At 42.8% G+C, this 15,473-nt stretch overlaps 1 pseudogene; it reads left to right on the forward strand.

Moving 5' to 3' along the window:
• Positions 1–12,744: 12,744 nt before the first annotated feature.
• LOC146705778 (uncharacterized) lies at positions 12,745–15,222 on the forward strand (annotated as a pseudogene).
• The last annotated feature ends 251 nt before the right edge of the window (positions 15,223–15,473 follow it).

Here is a 15,473-nt window from a genome sequence, read left to right on the forward strand (position 1 = left end):
CATTTTCACCCTTTTTATACTCTGTGGGAGGCCAGAGGCCTCGCCCCCATAGATAGAGCAGGTACAGATACCGTCAGTAAAGAGCTCTTCCTTGTTCCTTCTATATGTGTTGAAAGAAATGCTTTGTTTTTATCTCATCAGTTACTGCTTCTGGTCAACTGATAGGACTGACAATAATTTTTGGGAAACAATATAAATATTTTGGCATGCGTACCACTTCGGGTGGTTGTCATCATGGCAACAGCAGAGAAAAAAAATATTAATATTTGTAATTTCATTTAGGGATTTAAATAAAATTATTTATCTTCTTTTTCAGTTTTATTTAAATGCTTTCTGTCATCAAACATAATGATGTTTTTTATTCACATTAATCTCCTGAGCTGACTTTGCAGTCTTATCTGAGCACGTTGCATTTGGCTTTTCTGCACTTTATATTTCATTCTGCTCAACACAGACCTGCTGCATCCCAAACAATGGAAATAATTTAAATAAATTAAAGGAGATAGGAGAGGGAATGCTATGCAAAAAATGGCCTGTATGTAGATATGAACCTTGCACGTTTTGGTTTTCATTTATCACTTTCAGCTTTGGCCATCAAGCACACTAACTTTCTTTTTTCTTCTTATTTCTTTTCATAAATAAAAGTTAGACTGTGCTGGGTTGGCAGTGTTGCCTCATTCAGGCAGTTCTTATAAAAGGCTTTAAAGCATTTACGGGGTCTGTCTTTTTGTTTCATTTATTGATGTAGTTAGCGACGCGCAGCATTACAATACAAACTTCCTGTGAAACTTGGGGCAGATTTTTTTTTATTGATAAAAAATGAAAATCTTCATTGAAAACTAAGCATAAAAATCAGTAATTGTGTTTTTTACCATTCTTTCCTTCTGGGCAGTTCGCATTAATGCTTTTAACTGAAGGCGTTAGCCACAGACGAACAAGTAAATAAGTAATAGGTTGTATTTGTTAGACATGCTTGAGCAATGAGGAAATGCAGTGAACCATAATTTTACCTTGTACCAGTTTATCTGTGGGTGGAGATTCCTGTAGCTTTTGTATATACACTGGCTTTGTGTTATTTGTCAAGGCAACCTGTGACCCAGGGGATAATAACACAAGGAACAAGTCTGAGAGAAGACCATCAACCTGGATAACAATAACTATGTGCACGTAGTCACAAGAAAACCATTCTTGTTCTCGTTAAGCTCAAAGATTAGCTGAAAACACAAGTCGTGACAGTCGATGATGAAAAACACCTTTCATTTATTAATAGACTTCGTATTTCTGCTGATAGACTGCAGGATTACATTAGAAGCTGGCCTAGCTGGAACTAATCGCACATGTTTTTATACTTCATGTCTTCACAACATAGGCCGTCCTAAAAATGTCTGATTGAACAAGGAAATAAATCATTTGGTTTTTATTTTAGGTCAGCTACAAATATTCACTTGTTGAGACTGGATTCATTATGCGTGTGAAGAAAACCATCTTTTTTCCTTTCATTGTGTTTCAGGTCATCCTTTGCATGTTTACTGTGTTTATCCTGGAAGTGATTTGTGAACTGCAAGCAGACTGATCATCCATGCAACAAAATAATTTGACCTTTGTTTTTGAAATATTTTTTAAAAATTGAGGTGCAAACATTAAACATCAGGTAAATTTTCAAGCTGCAAAACAACTTCACTTCTGCACCATTTTTGCCATCGTTGTCTTCAAGAAGGACATTTCACAGGGTGGGTGTCTTTGCCACGCTGGGGTTTTATTTTTTTATTTCATTTTTTATCTAAAAAAGACGGCGGGACTTCACTTGAAAAGTTGGGAAATTGGGCTTGCAGTCATGTCAAAGAAGAAGTACATCCTCTTTTGAGTCTAAGGTTTTACATTTCAGGGCATAATATTAATAAAACAAAAACAAAAAAACATCCTTACGAGATACTAAGTAAGGTACACACAACTTCAGATGAACAGCAACACATGCCTTGTTATATTGTGCCATTATTTTATTTATTTAACAGACATAAGTCAAAATGCAGAAGCAGAGGGTGGAAAAACTAATGACAACCTTACTGTTTCCATAGTAACTAAGAAGGTAAGTATTAGTCAGGTGATGCTAATTAAATGCAGTCATTTACCTAATCATCAACAACGATGAGCGTGTCTATAAAGTTTTAGCAGTTTGTTGATCTGGAGCATTCAGGTGTGTGTTAATGAAATACCAAGGAGGAAAGATATCAGCAATGATCAAGGACTACGCTTCAGACTCTCAGTTAACTTTTAAAGTTCATGGCAGGACAATTAGACTGAACATGTGTGATTTCTTTGGAAGGCTTTCAGGGAGAAAGCCTCTTCTCTCTACAAAGAACATGTCAGCACAGCTTAGGTTTGCAAAGTTGCATCTGAACCAACAACAAGACTTGTGAAACAATGTCGTTTAGACGGGTGAGACCAACGAGGAGACGTTTGGCCATAGTGCATGGTGCAATGTGAAGCACGGCGGTGGAGTGACCTGGACATCTTGCAGTTACTGAGTCAAGCATGAACTCTTTTTTTTCTCCCCCCCCTTTCCCCCCTCTCCCCCCTCTTTTTCTTTTCCTGGATCACCTGTTGAGAAAAAAAGAAAACAAGCAGAAGAAGACTAGAGCAATAGAATAAACAACATCATGATGATCTATGGGAATATAACAGTAAATACTAAATGTTAAACATTATTGTGCACAGTGTGCTTTAAGGTAGGAGCCAATAAGGGTGTAGTTTGTGTGTGTGAGCACCCGTGTGTACACCTGTGAGCATGAACGCGCTTGTTTTTCTACATGTAATGATCTGTTAGCGGGTGTGGGGAGCCACAGCCCCGTCCACCGGGGCATGAACTCTTGACTCTCTGTACTCTAGAGTCAAATGTGAGGCCATCTGTCTGACAGCTAAAGCAGCTAAAACACTCCTCAGAGATTTGGGTCCATACTGATGTGACAGATTTGTCGGCCGCACGTCCATGATGAGAATCTCCTGTTGCTTCAACTTGAAGCAGCCACATTCCAACTCACTTAAATCACCATTCTTACCCATTTCAATGGTCAGCAGGTGATCTTGACCATTTTTGCATACCTAAATGAGTTGCATCGATGAGCAGTTGATCAGGTGTACCTCACAAAGAGCCTGGTGACTCTATATTTTTGTTACGAGACAGTTTAATGCTTGCTTTAATGGATGTGTCTAAGACCTTAAACATTAAGAAATATGATTCATGTTTTCGTTCAGACTGTCTGCCGGTGATAAAAAAAAGTTTATTTTTCCTTCTTTCTGTGAGGAAACCTCTGTTTTTCGCAACATTAGCTGAAGGATTTCACTTGCAGCCGTGTCCAAATCAGACTTTGAAGGAAGTAAAAAAGCAGAAATAAAAAGCAACGACTGAGATGTTGTTAACTAACTTCAAGGTTTAGCAAGAAATCCGATTTCACCACAGGGTTGGGTAGTAAGTTTCGAGGTGTTTTGTATTAGACCTGATTCTGCTTTTAGATTTTAGCAACAAGGCTGCACAATCTGTGCAACATTAAAGGTGCAGCACTTTCATTTTTAATGATCCCTTTTATCTAAAATTATTTTGTGAGATTGAACAATGCCTCTTAGTTCAGTTAGTAATTCCGCTGGTGCTTTATACTCACCTTCATTATAAACATGATAAGGAAACTGGGAACTAGAGACAATAAATCGTCACGCTTGCTTTGGTAGTTCAGCATGCATGAAATCTTATCTTAACTCACCACCTTTATCAGATCGTCCTAATGGTTAAACCACATTAACCCTTTTTACGTTTGTCTTTCTGAATCTGGTTCACCCCCCCCCCCCCCCCCCCCTTGTTTTTCTTTCCACCAAAGCAGTTTAGGGTCATCAGGGCTATAATAAAACATCTTTGTAACCATTTTTTAAAGCAAGGTTAAAGGAAGGCTGTGTCATAAAATACATTTTACCCATTTTTGACTTTTCTTCTTGGAATTGAAAACTTAGCTGCTTGACCTGATTTCAGCCTGAACAAAATCCTAATATTCAGGGAACATTTCAGGAACTCCGTTATTGAAGTTTCGACGCGTCTTGTGAAACTAAAAGACAAATGGCATGACTGTTGTCTCACGTGTGTTTCCTGTTTTTAAACAAAGACAAATGTTATAGTGTAACGAGTCTGCATTCAAAGAGTGTGTGTTCATTATTATTTACCATTTCAAATGCTTGATTTAAAAATAAAAAATCTATAAATTACAGCAGAAAAGGATTTCTGTCAGCCCCGGCATCACTTCACCTCTTTGAACTGCAGTTCTGTGTTGCTCCAGTTAATAACTGACCCAAACACAAATGCAGGTACTTTACAGTCAGTATTTACATTTGTAGCACAGCGGTTTAATATGCGATTCAAATGGTTGTGACTGTACTTGTTTTTATTGTGTTTATATCAGTGAGTAATTCTGAAACTTTCTATCTCATATAGATAAGAGTTCTGAAGTAGGTCATAATAAACACACTGGCCACTTCATTACACACGCCTGCTGACGTTCATACAGAGCGTCACGACGAGGAAAGAAGTTAATTTAATTGACTTTGAGTGTGCCGTTACTGTTGACAGGCTCCCTTCATCTCAAGAGTCGATTTCTGCTGAAACATTTGAATTGCAGGGTCAGAATTGGATTCAATTTCAATTTCAATTTTATTTCTATAGCACATTTAAAAGTCACAGGTACAACAAAGTGCTTCACAAACGAGCATATAGCTTAATATATAACTACATTAAGCTAAGTAGTTATATATAAGTTATATAAACAAGATGAAAGCACAGGCTGCTGGCAGTGGTGTAATCATGTAGGGGGTATTTTAATAGCACACTCTGAACCCTTCAGTACCAATTTAGCAATGCCAGAGCCTATATATTGTTGCTAGCCGTGTCCATCCCCATATGACCACAGTGTAGCTTTTGATGGCTTCATTCAGCAGAAAAAAAAACAAACCTCAAATCATCTCAAATTGATTTTCTGAGCATGACAATGAGTTCACTTTACTCAAACTGACTCCACCGTCATTAGATCTCAATCCAGTAAAGCACCTTTGATGTAGTAGAACAGGTGATTTAATTCACAACCATCAAATCTACAGTAACTGTGTGATGCTATCATGTCCATATGGACCAAAATGTCTGAGCACCTTTTTGAATCTGTGTCATGAAGTATTCAGGCATCTCTGAAGACAAAAGGATTCTAGCAAGTGTGCACAGAAACACACAGAGTAATAGAGACAGACACAAAGGTAATATGTGTATTAAATCTATGTTTATTTGTCAACTTCAATCCATATTCCTCAGAGAAGCAGCTTCCACGTATCCCACCCCTGAAATTAAACTATATTTGCTACTGGCTTTATCTTCTGAGATTCAAATTTCAAATATCCATTCAAATTTCACGAGACTGTATTACAAGACTGTACTGTTTTCCAGCTTTTGTTTGGTGATTGGTTTGGTGATTGGTGTCCTCGCTTGCAAAGCTGCAAATACAAATATTTATTGTTTCTGGTTATACATGAACGACAAACGGAAAAAACCCCGTACTGTGATCTACAATGAAGAGATGAGCTTGATCGCGTCACAAATTGTGAGGTTGAAGGAAGAAGAAATGTGCAGAATGCCAAACTGATTTCAGAAGCTGTGGAAGAAAAAGTACCTTGGAGAACAATGGGTTTAAATTAAACAATGAGTGATGCAATATTCAGTGGAATTCCAGCCTTTTTATTTACTGTATCTATTGTGACACTAGGAACACGATACTATAGCTTTCTGTTAATGTCTGTCATCTCCTCTGATTCAGATTACATGATACACATGATCACCAGGAAGTTTTATTTTTTATAGGGTTGAATAATGAAGCGGAAGAACAAAAAGAAAATATTAATCATTTTTCATTTCAGTACACGCCTCTGCAACACAAATCCAACACTCTTTGTTAGTTTGCGTGAGATACTATTCAACCTTTAACAACCATCATAAAAGTACATTATTACTCACAGGGCAGTGCATTTCTTATTGTGCAAAGAGAAGTTATTAAGTGATAATGTGATAAACTAAATGACTGTGGGGTTTTGCAGAATAGCAACGATGAGGAAGGATCTTCCTGCAGTGTTGATGAGCCAGGTAATGAGGTGACGTTGGTATGGAACAGTGTTAAACCATGTGGTTGATACAATTCACAATGAGGATAGTGATGCCAAACTGCATTTCTTAGCAGCTTTTCAAGGCAGTTCTTGGAAAAATATTTAACAAGCAAATAAGCTGTCAAAAAAGAAATCGCTGCTCTGTTTCTTAATCTCTGGCTGGCAGTGGCCAGTTTAAAACATCTCATACCAGCTTTGCTCCGTATTTTTAGATATTGTGCAACATTTACTGGGTTTTCCTGCATGCACGCAAAAATAAAATGAAAAATAAATTGGCAACCCCTCCAAGAAAGCTTTGGGCTCACTGTTTTTATATATATATATATATATATATATATATATATATATATATATATATATATATATATATATATATATATATATATATATATATCGTAGTGGTTAGACTACACGCCTTTGGAACAGAGGATCGCAAGTTCGATTCCTGCCTGGGGCGTCTGTATCCAGTAAGGGTCCTAAGGCTAGACCCCCTATGCTAAGCAAGCCTACCGCAGACATGAGCGAGACAGATAAATATGAAGGCATGCCGGCTCGGACGTCGCCCGGATCAACAAGGTCCGCGTCAGGTGTTGAGGAACCAGGGCACCCTGACGAAAAGTGGGCTACTGGAACAAGAAGGCATCGGTGGGCAAGAGACGAAAACAGGGCGTTGTTGGAATGCTACTACGCAAGTAACCCTGGCGGAAGGGGCTACATGAATAGGCTGAGGGACCTATGGATTCTTCGATACCCAACATCCACAATGACAGCGAAACAACTAGTAGCTCAGTGTTCCAACATTCGAAAGAAGGGACTGCTCTCACAGCTAGAGATTGACAAGGTACAACACAAATGCTACGGCAAGGAGGAGTCAGGACGCCAGGTCAGGGGGGCGATATCATCACCCCCACCCGAGATTGGGTACATAGCCCCAAGTGCGATAGGAGAAGGATCGTTAAGTGCGAGAGGAACTGACCTGAAAGATAGGATCATGGCCAAGCTTGAAACCTGGATCCCCCGTAGCCGGTTACCAAGATTACGTGAAGTACCCTCAGAAGGTCTGCTAGATGATGTTAATGCAGCACTACGGGCAATACCTACAACCACGATTACCGACACTAACAAGCTGATCTACAATACGGCAGCAGTGATCAGTGAGATGCTTGGCTACAAGTTGAACAGCCACAAGGGGCAGTACCCTCCATGGAGAAGGAGGCTAGAGGGCAAGATCAAAGTAGCACGGAGGGAGGTTAGCCAACTAACGGAGTTGCAGAAAGGTGCGACAAAGAAGGTGCATAAGAAATACAGCAAGCTGTCCATACCTGAGGCCTTAGAAACTGCCAAGCAAAGACTCACAGCCTTGGCCAGCCGCTTGAGAAGGTACACCAGAGAGATAGAAGGCAGGAGAATAAACCAGCTGTTCTCCACAGAACCAGCAAAGGTGTACTCTCAGTGGCAAGGGAACAATAAGAGAACAGCACCACCAAGGCTGGAGACCGAGCAATACTGGAAGAGCATATGGGAGAAGGACGCAACCCATAACGGCAATGCTCAGTGGCTAGTGGATCTGAGGGCAGACCACAGCAACCTCCCCGAACAGGATCCAGTAACCATCACAGTGGCAGATATCCAAGAAAGGGTCTCCAGTATGAAGAGTTGGACAGCACCAGGGCCCGACATGGTTCACGCCTACTGGCTAAAGAAGCTGACTGCACTCCACGAGCGTCTAGCAGCACAAATGAACCAGCTGCTAGTTAACGAGAGACACCCGGAATGGCTAACCGAAGGTCGGACGGTCCTGATCCCCAAGGACCCCAAGAAGGGACCGGTCCCCTCCAACTACCGACCAATAACCTGCCTCACTACTACATGGAAGCTCCTGTCAGGCATCATATCGGCTAAGATGAACAGGCACATGGGTCAATACATGAGCGGGACACAGAAAGGAATTGGCAAGAATACCAGAGGCGCAAAACACCAGCTACTGGTAGACAGAACAGTCAGCCGAGACTGCAAGACCAGACTGACCAACCTGTGCACTGCCTGGATTGATTACAAGAAGGCCTATGACTCAATGCCCCACAGCTGGATACTGGAATGCCTAGAATTGTACAAGATCAATGGGACCCTAAGAGCCTTCATCAGGAACTCAATGGGGATGTGGCGTACAACACTAGAGGCCAACTCCAAGCCCATAGCACAAGTCACCATCAAGTGCGGGATCTACCAAGGAGATGCTCTGTCCCCACTGCTGTTCTGCATAGGCCTGAACCCCCTCAGTGAGATCATTAACAAGACTGGCTACGGATACCGACTACGGAACGGAGCAGTTGTCAGCCACCTCCTGTACATGGATGACATCAAGCTGTATGCCAAGAGTGAACGAGACATCGATTCACTGATCCACACTACCAGGCTATACAGCAATGACATTGGAATGTCGTTCGGACTGGAGAAGTGTAGTCGGATGGTAACAAAGAGAGGGAAGGTAGTCAGAACTGAGGGGATTGAACTACCAGAAGGCAACATTGCAGACATAGAGGACAGTTACAAGTACCTGGGGATCCCGCAGGCGAATGGGAACCATGAAGAGGCCGCTAGAAAAGCTGCAACCACCAAGTACCTGCAGAGGGTCAGGCAAGTCCTGAGGAGTCAGCTGAATGGTAAGAACAAGATCCGGGCCATCAACACCTATGCCCTGCCCGTGATCAGGTACCCTGCTGGGGTAATAGGCTGGCCAAAGGAGGAGATAGAAGCCACTGACATAAAGACAAGAAAGCTCCTTACCATGCATGGAGGGTTTCACCCCAAGTCCAGCACCCTGAGGCTGTACGCTAAGCGGAAGGAAGGGGGCCGGGGACTGGTGAGTGTCAGCACCACAGTCCAGGATGAGACAACGAACATCCAAGAATACATTGGGAAGATGGCCCCAACTGACCGAGTGCTCAGTGAATACCTCAGGCAGCAGAAACCCAAGAAAGAGGAGGGAGACGAGGAACCATCATGGAAGGACAGGCCCCTGCACGGTATGTACCACCGGCAGATAGAGGGGGTGGCTGATATCCAGAAATCCTACCAGTGGCTGGACAAAGCTGGACTGAAAGACAGCACAGAGGCACTAATCATGGCAGCACAAGAACAAGCTCTGAGCACAAGATCCATAGAGGCTGGGGTCTATCACACCAGGCAAGACCCCAGGTGCAGGCTGTGTAAAGATGCCCCAGAGACAATCCAGCACATAACAGCAGGGTGCAAGATGCTAGCAGGCAAGGCATACATGGAACGCCATAACCAAGTGGCCGGCATAGTGTACAGGAACATCTGTGCCGAGTATAACCTGGAAGTCCCGAGGTCAAAATGGGAGATGCCCCCAAGGGTGGTGGAGAATGACCGAGCTAAGATCCTGTGGGACTTCCAGATACAGACGGACAAAATGGTGGTGGCTAACCAACCGGACATAGTGGTGGTAGACAAACAGAAGAAGACGGCCGTAGTGATCGATGTAGCGGTTCCGAATGACAGCAATATCAGGAAGAAGGAACACGAGAAGCTGGAGAAATACCAAGGGCTCAGAGAAGAGCTCGAGAGGATGTGGAGGGTGAAGGTAACGGTGGTCCCCGTGGTAATCGGAGCACTAGGTGCGGTGACTCCCAAGCTAGGCGAGTGGCTCCAGCAGATCCCGGGAACAACATCGGAGATCTCTGTCCAGAAGAGCGCAGTCCTGGGAACAGCTAAGATACTGCGCAGGACCCTCAAGCTCCCAGGCCTCTGGTAGAGGACCCGAGCTTGAAGGATAAACCGCCCGCAGGGGCGTGCTGGGTGTTTTATATATATATATATATATATATATATATAATTTTGTTCTTAACTTCTTTTAAGTAGAACAATACAGAATCACTATGCAGACCAGTTATGCTTACATAAAGAGTCAGCCCACAAAGGCCCATTTTGATCCAGGAACAAACTCTCCTTTCCCCGCTGTATGTCGACTTGTATCCTCAAACATAAAGCCTGAGGGGGGGCATAAATGTTGGCCCTTTAACTGTATTTTCATAAATTTTACAGCCTGTCCTACTGATAAAGACCTTCCCCACAGCCATTCATACCACTAAACTGAAGTAATAGGTGAACAATTAAATAAACGAAAAGCTCCTGTTTTTTCACTGTGCACTCTGGAAAGATCTTTTCCAGCAGTTTGCTGACAGCAAAAATAAATCAAATAAAATAAAATAGGACATTTTCTATGACTTAACAAAACACTTCTGTAATTTTACACATTTATTTCTTACAATTTAAGCTCAAGCCCTGACAGACATCTTTCATTTACTTCAGCAGTATTTCTTTATCATGTAAAAAAACAAAACTGAGAGGTACTGTTGAAATGGCACTTCCTTCTCTTATACTGAGATCTCTCGGGAATTTAAAGTTAAACTACTTTGCACTGACAGAAAGACCGCTTAAGATCAAAGTATGTTGTATGTGGCTCATGAACATACATGATTTACATGAACGTGATGTACGCTTGACACTGAATACTAATATTCTAATTACTTTCCTTGGAGGCCAGCAGTTAAAACAATAAAATAATTACTTACTGTTGGGGGCGATCGTGGCTCAAGAGTTGGGAGGTCGCCTTGCAATCGGATAGTTGCCGGCTCGAGCCCCGGCTCCGACAGTCTCGATTGTTGTGTCCTTGGGCAAGACACTTCACCCGTTGCCTACTGGTGGTGGTCAGAGGGCCCGGTGGCGCCAGTGTTCGGCAGCCTCGCCTCTGCCAGTGCGCCCCAGGGTGGCTGTGGTTACAACGTAGCTTGTTATCACCAGTGTGTGAATGTGTGTGTGAATGGGTGGGTGACTGGATGTGTAAAGTGCTTTGGGGTCCTTAGGGACTAGTAAAGCGCTATACAAATACAGGCCATTTACCAGTACTTGAAAAGTAAGCTGGAACATGAAAGGGAACAAAGGCAACAGAGCTGACCACAAAAGAGGAACATGTGAGGGAAAACAACACATTAAATGAAGCTCAGACAATGGTGGCAGCAGACCATTTTTTTTGTAACAGTTTCACTTTGTTACAAAGAAGTGCTTTACCCACACTGAATTAAAGTCATCTGTGCAGCACTGAGGCTAAAGGATAAACAAAAACAGAAACATGAAGAAAAGGAGCCTACATTTCCAGTTCTTCCACAGATTTGGACACCTGACAGCTACATGTGTCTGCAAAGGTCAACATAGCACCAACCAAGAGCCATGTTCAAGGCCTGGAGTTTCATCAGTAATAAGTTAGTAATAAACGAAACTCCAGAATCATTGTGTGGTTCTGACTTTGACTTTTGAATCATAGTTTGGTTCTAGGGAAGTGGATAAAAAATGTTTTTTGCCACAGGTATGATAATAATGATCGGGCCATGAATGGGACAAAACCCCTCGGAGTAAAGAAACGACACTTCCCTCCTGATTATGAATTCAAAACACGGCAGTGGACTTTTATCGGTTTTATCAGATGTGATCACATCAGCCAATTCCTGGCGTCGCTCTCGCTGTATCCTTTAGATTAAAAAAAAATCCTATTAAAAAGTCCTATTAAAGTTTTTCCACCTTTAGTACTAAAGAGTTTTCAGACGGAAAAGTAGAAGAGAAAAGAATCATACCCAGGCTGCTGCACCAAGCATTGTGGCACATGATCACCTGCTTACAGTTTTTGCCCGTTGCTTGAACACTATAAACCCATGCTTAGACTAAAGTAACACAACTTGAAGCTTTTGTTGCCATACCTCAAACACATGTACCCATACCTTGAACAAAAGCGCTGCTTTGCACCCTAGTTGCAATTATGCAACACACTTACTCCTTTATGCAACACACATGGTCCTGCACACTACACTCTATTTCATACATAAGACACCTCGTTCACAAAATGACATTTCAGGGTGCCATTTGGAAAACACATGTATCCAAAATACAAAACACATCGGGTAATTGCAACCACTCAAATACACACCTGAAGGCACTTACTTGCAAAACTGAACACCAATTAGCCAACTACAAAAAGCCCTCAATTTAGCCAATTCAAGAACTTTGCAAGCATGGATGGAGGGAGAGCAAGAGGAAGAGGAGGAGGAGGAGGAGGTCGAAGAGGCCATGGACGGACCCATATTTCTGATGAAATAAGAGCAACTTTGGTGGACCATGTCATCAACCATGGCCTGCCTATGAGGGAAGCTGGGCAGAGAGTCCACCCACATCTAAGCCGCTTCACAGTGGCATCTGTAATAAGAACATTCCGACTAGAAAACAGGTCTGTCTTCACCTCTCTACCTTCTACTCTACTCAGATGGTTTTTATAGCACTGTTCTACAGTATATACCATTACCATATCAAGTGTACAGGGTATTGCAGAGTGCTAATGCTCCTTTTGCAGCCAAAGTGGTAGTTTCTGTGAAACATACCATGATTACTTATATTGAAGTACAGTGTTGTACAGTGGATGATACAGTGTATACAGTAAAGTACTGTAAGAAAAACAAGCAAAGCGATGACAATATGAGGTTGTATTTCTCTAGAATGACTCGAAGACCTTCTGGGGGAGGACGCCAACGCCTGTTCACACAACAGCAGGACCTTGCCTTTGTGGACCTAGTGGGGGCAGACAATGCCATCCGTCTCCACCAGCTACGAAAGCAAATACTTGCAGACAGGCAAGTGTTCAACAACATAAACCATGTGAGCATCACCACCATCAGACGCATCTTGGGAAAACACAGCATCACCATGAAGCAGCTCTACAGAGTCCCATTTGAGAGGAACAGTGACAGGGTCAAAGGACTTCGAGCTGAATATGTACGGGTAAGTGTAACTGTCCCTTACATGTACAATAGAGTATTGGTGAAATCCAGTAGCAGCTGAATATGTACCATATCAGTACCACATGGATCTATTCTGAGAGCTACACAGGTACCTGTGTGATGGGGTGAGGGTTCTGTACAGTGGGGCAAAAAAGTATTTAGTCAGCCACCAATTGTGCAAGTTCCCCCACTTAAAATGATGACAGAGGTCAGTAATTTGCACCAGAGGTACACTTCAACTGTGAGAGACAGAATGTGAAAAAAAAAATCCATGAATCCACATGGTAGGATTTGTAAAGAATTTATTCATAAATCAGGGTGGAAAATAAGTATTTGGTCACCTCAAACAAGGAAAATCTCTGGCTCTCACAGACCTGTAACGTCCTCTGTAAGAAGCTTTTCTGTCCCCCACTCGTTACCTGTATGAATGGCACCTGTTTGAACTCATCATCTGTATAAAAGACACCTGTCCACAGCCTCAAACAGTCAGACTCCAAACTCCGCCATGGCCAAGACCAAAGAGCTTTCGAAGGACACCAGGAAAAGTATTGTAGACCTGCACCAGACTGGGAAGAGTGAATCTACAATAGGCAAGCAGCTTGGTGTGAAAAAATCAACTGTGGGAGCAATCATCAGAAAATGGAAGACATACAAGACCACTGATAATCTCCCTTGATCTGGGGCTCCACGCAAGATCTCATCCCGTGGGGTCAAAATGATCATGAGAACGGTGAGCAAAGATCCCAGAACCACACGGGGGGACCTGGTGAATGACCTGCAGAGAGCTGGGACCAAAGTAACAAAGGTCACCATCAGTAACACACTACAACGGCAGGGAATCAAATCCCGCAGTGCCAGACGTGTTCCGCTGCTGAAGCCAGTGCATGTCCAGGCCCGTCTGAAGTTTGCCAGAGAGCACATGGATGATACAGCAGAGGATTGGGAGAATGTCATGTGGTCAGATGAAACCAAAGTAGAACCTTTTGGTATAAACTCAACTCGTCGTGTTTGGAGGAAGAAGAATACTGAGTTGCATCCCAAGAACACCATACCTACTGTGAAGCATGGGGGTGGAAACATCATGCTATGGGGCTGTTTTTCTGCCAAGGGGACAGGACGACTGATCCGTGTTAAGGACTGAATGAATGGGGCCATGTATGGTGAGATTTTGAGCCAAAACCTCCTTCCATCAGTGAGAACTTTGAAGATGAAACGAGGCTGGGTCTTCCAACATGACAATGATCCAAAACACACCGCCCGGGCAACAAAGGAGTGGCTCCGTAAGAAGCATTTGAAAGTCCTGGAGTGGCCTAGCCAGTCTCCAGACCTCAACCCCATAGAAAATCTGTGGCGGGAGTTGAAAGTCCGTGTTGCTCGGCGACAGCCCCAAAACATCACTGCTCTCGAGAAGATCTGCATGGAGGAATGGGCCAAAATACCAGCTACTGTGTGTGCAAACCTGGTAAAGACCTATAGTAAACGTTTGACCTCTGTTATTGCCAACAAAGGTTATGTTACAAAGTATTGAGTTGTATTTTTGTTATTGACCAAATACTTATTTTCCACCCTGATTTACGAATAAAGTCTTTACAAATCCTACCATGTGGATTCATGGATTTTTTTTTCACATTCTGTCTCTCACAGTTGAAGTGTACCTCTGGTGCAAATTACTGACCTCTGTCATCATTTTAGGTGGAGGAACTTGCACAATCGGTGGCTGACTAAATACTTTTTTGCCCCACTGTATGTGTAGCACTGTAGTACAGTAATATGTTCTCTTTTTTTTTTCAGAGAATCTTGGCCATGGATGGAGCTGCACAGCCTCATGAATTCATTTTCATTGATGAAGCTGGATTCGACCTGTGCAAAACAAGACGATGGGGTCGTAATGTAATTGGCCAAAGGGCAATTGTGCACGTCTCAGGGAAGCGCGGGGGAAATATCCCATTGTGTGCCGCCATAAGCCTTCGAGGGCTTCTGCATCATCATGCAAAACTAGGTCCATACAATAGCCAACATATACTCACATTTCTAGATGCTCTCCATAATATAGTTGTACAGAACAGACCAGATCAGCCCAGGTTTGTGGTGATATGGGATAATGTCAGTTTCCATCGGGCTGCTCTGGTCCAGGCCTGGTTCTCCAACCCCAACCAACTTGAAGTGGTATACTTGCCCCCTTACTCACCATTTTTAAACCCTATAGAGGAATTTTTTTCGGCCTGGAGATGGCGTGTATATGACCGCCAACCACATGCCCCCATGCCTCTTCTGCAGGCAATGGAACAGGCCTGCGGCGACATTCAGGTGACAGCAATCCATGGATGGTTTCGACATGCAAAAGGAGTTTAGGTTTAGAGAGTAGAGTTTCAATTTGGCACAGATGTGAATGGTATATTTCCCAGTGTTGTGTCATGTTTACTTGTGTTTAGAGTTTTGGCACAATGA

This window comes from Copadichromis virginalis, linkage group LG7 (genome assembly GCF_057382275.1).
Source record: "Copadichromis virginalis isolate Kocher_CV1m ecotype Utaka linkage group LG7, C_Virginalis_male_GT1.1, whole genome shotgun sequence".
Classification (NCBI taxonomy): domain Eukaryota; kingdom Metazoa; phylum Chordata; class Actinopteri; order Cichliformes; family Cichlidae; genus Copadichromis; species Copadichromis virginalis.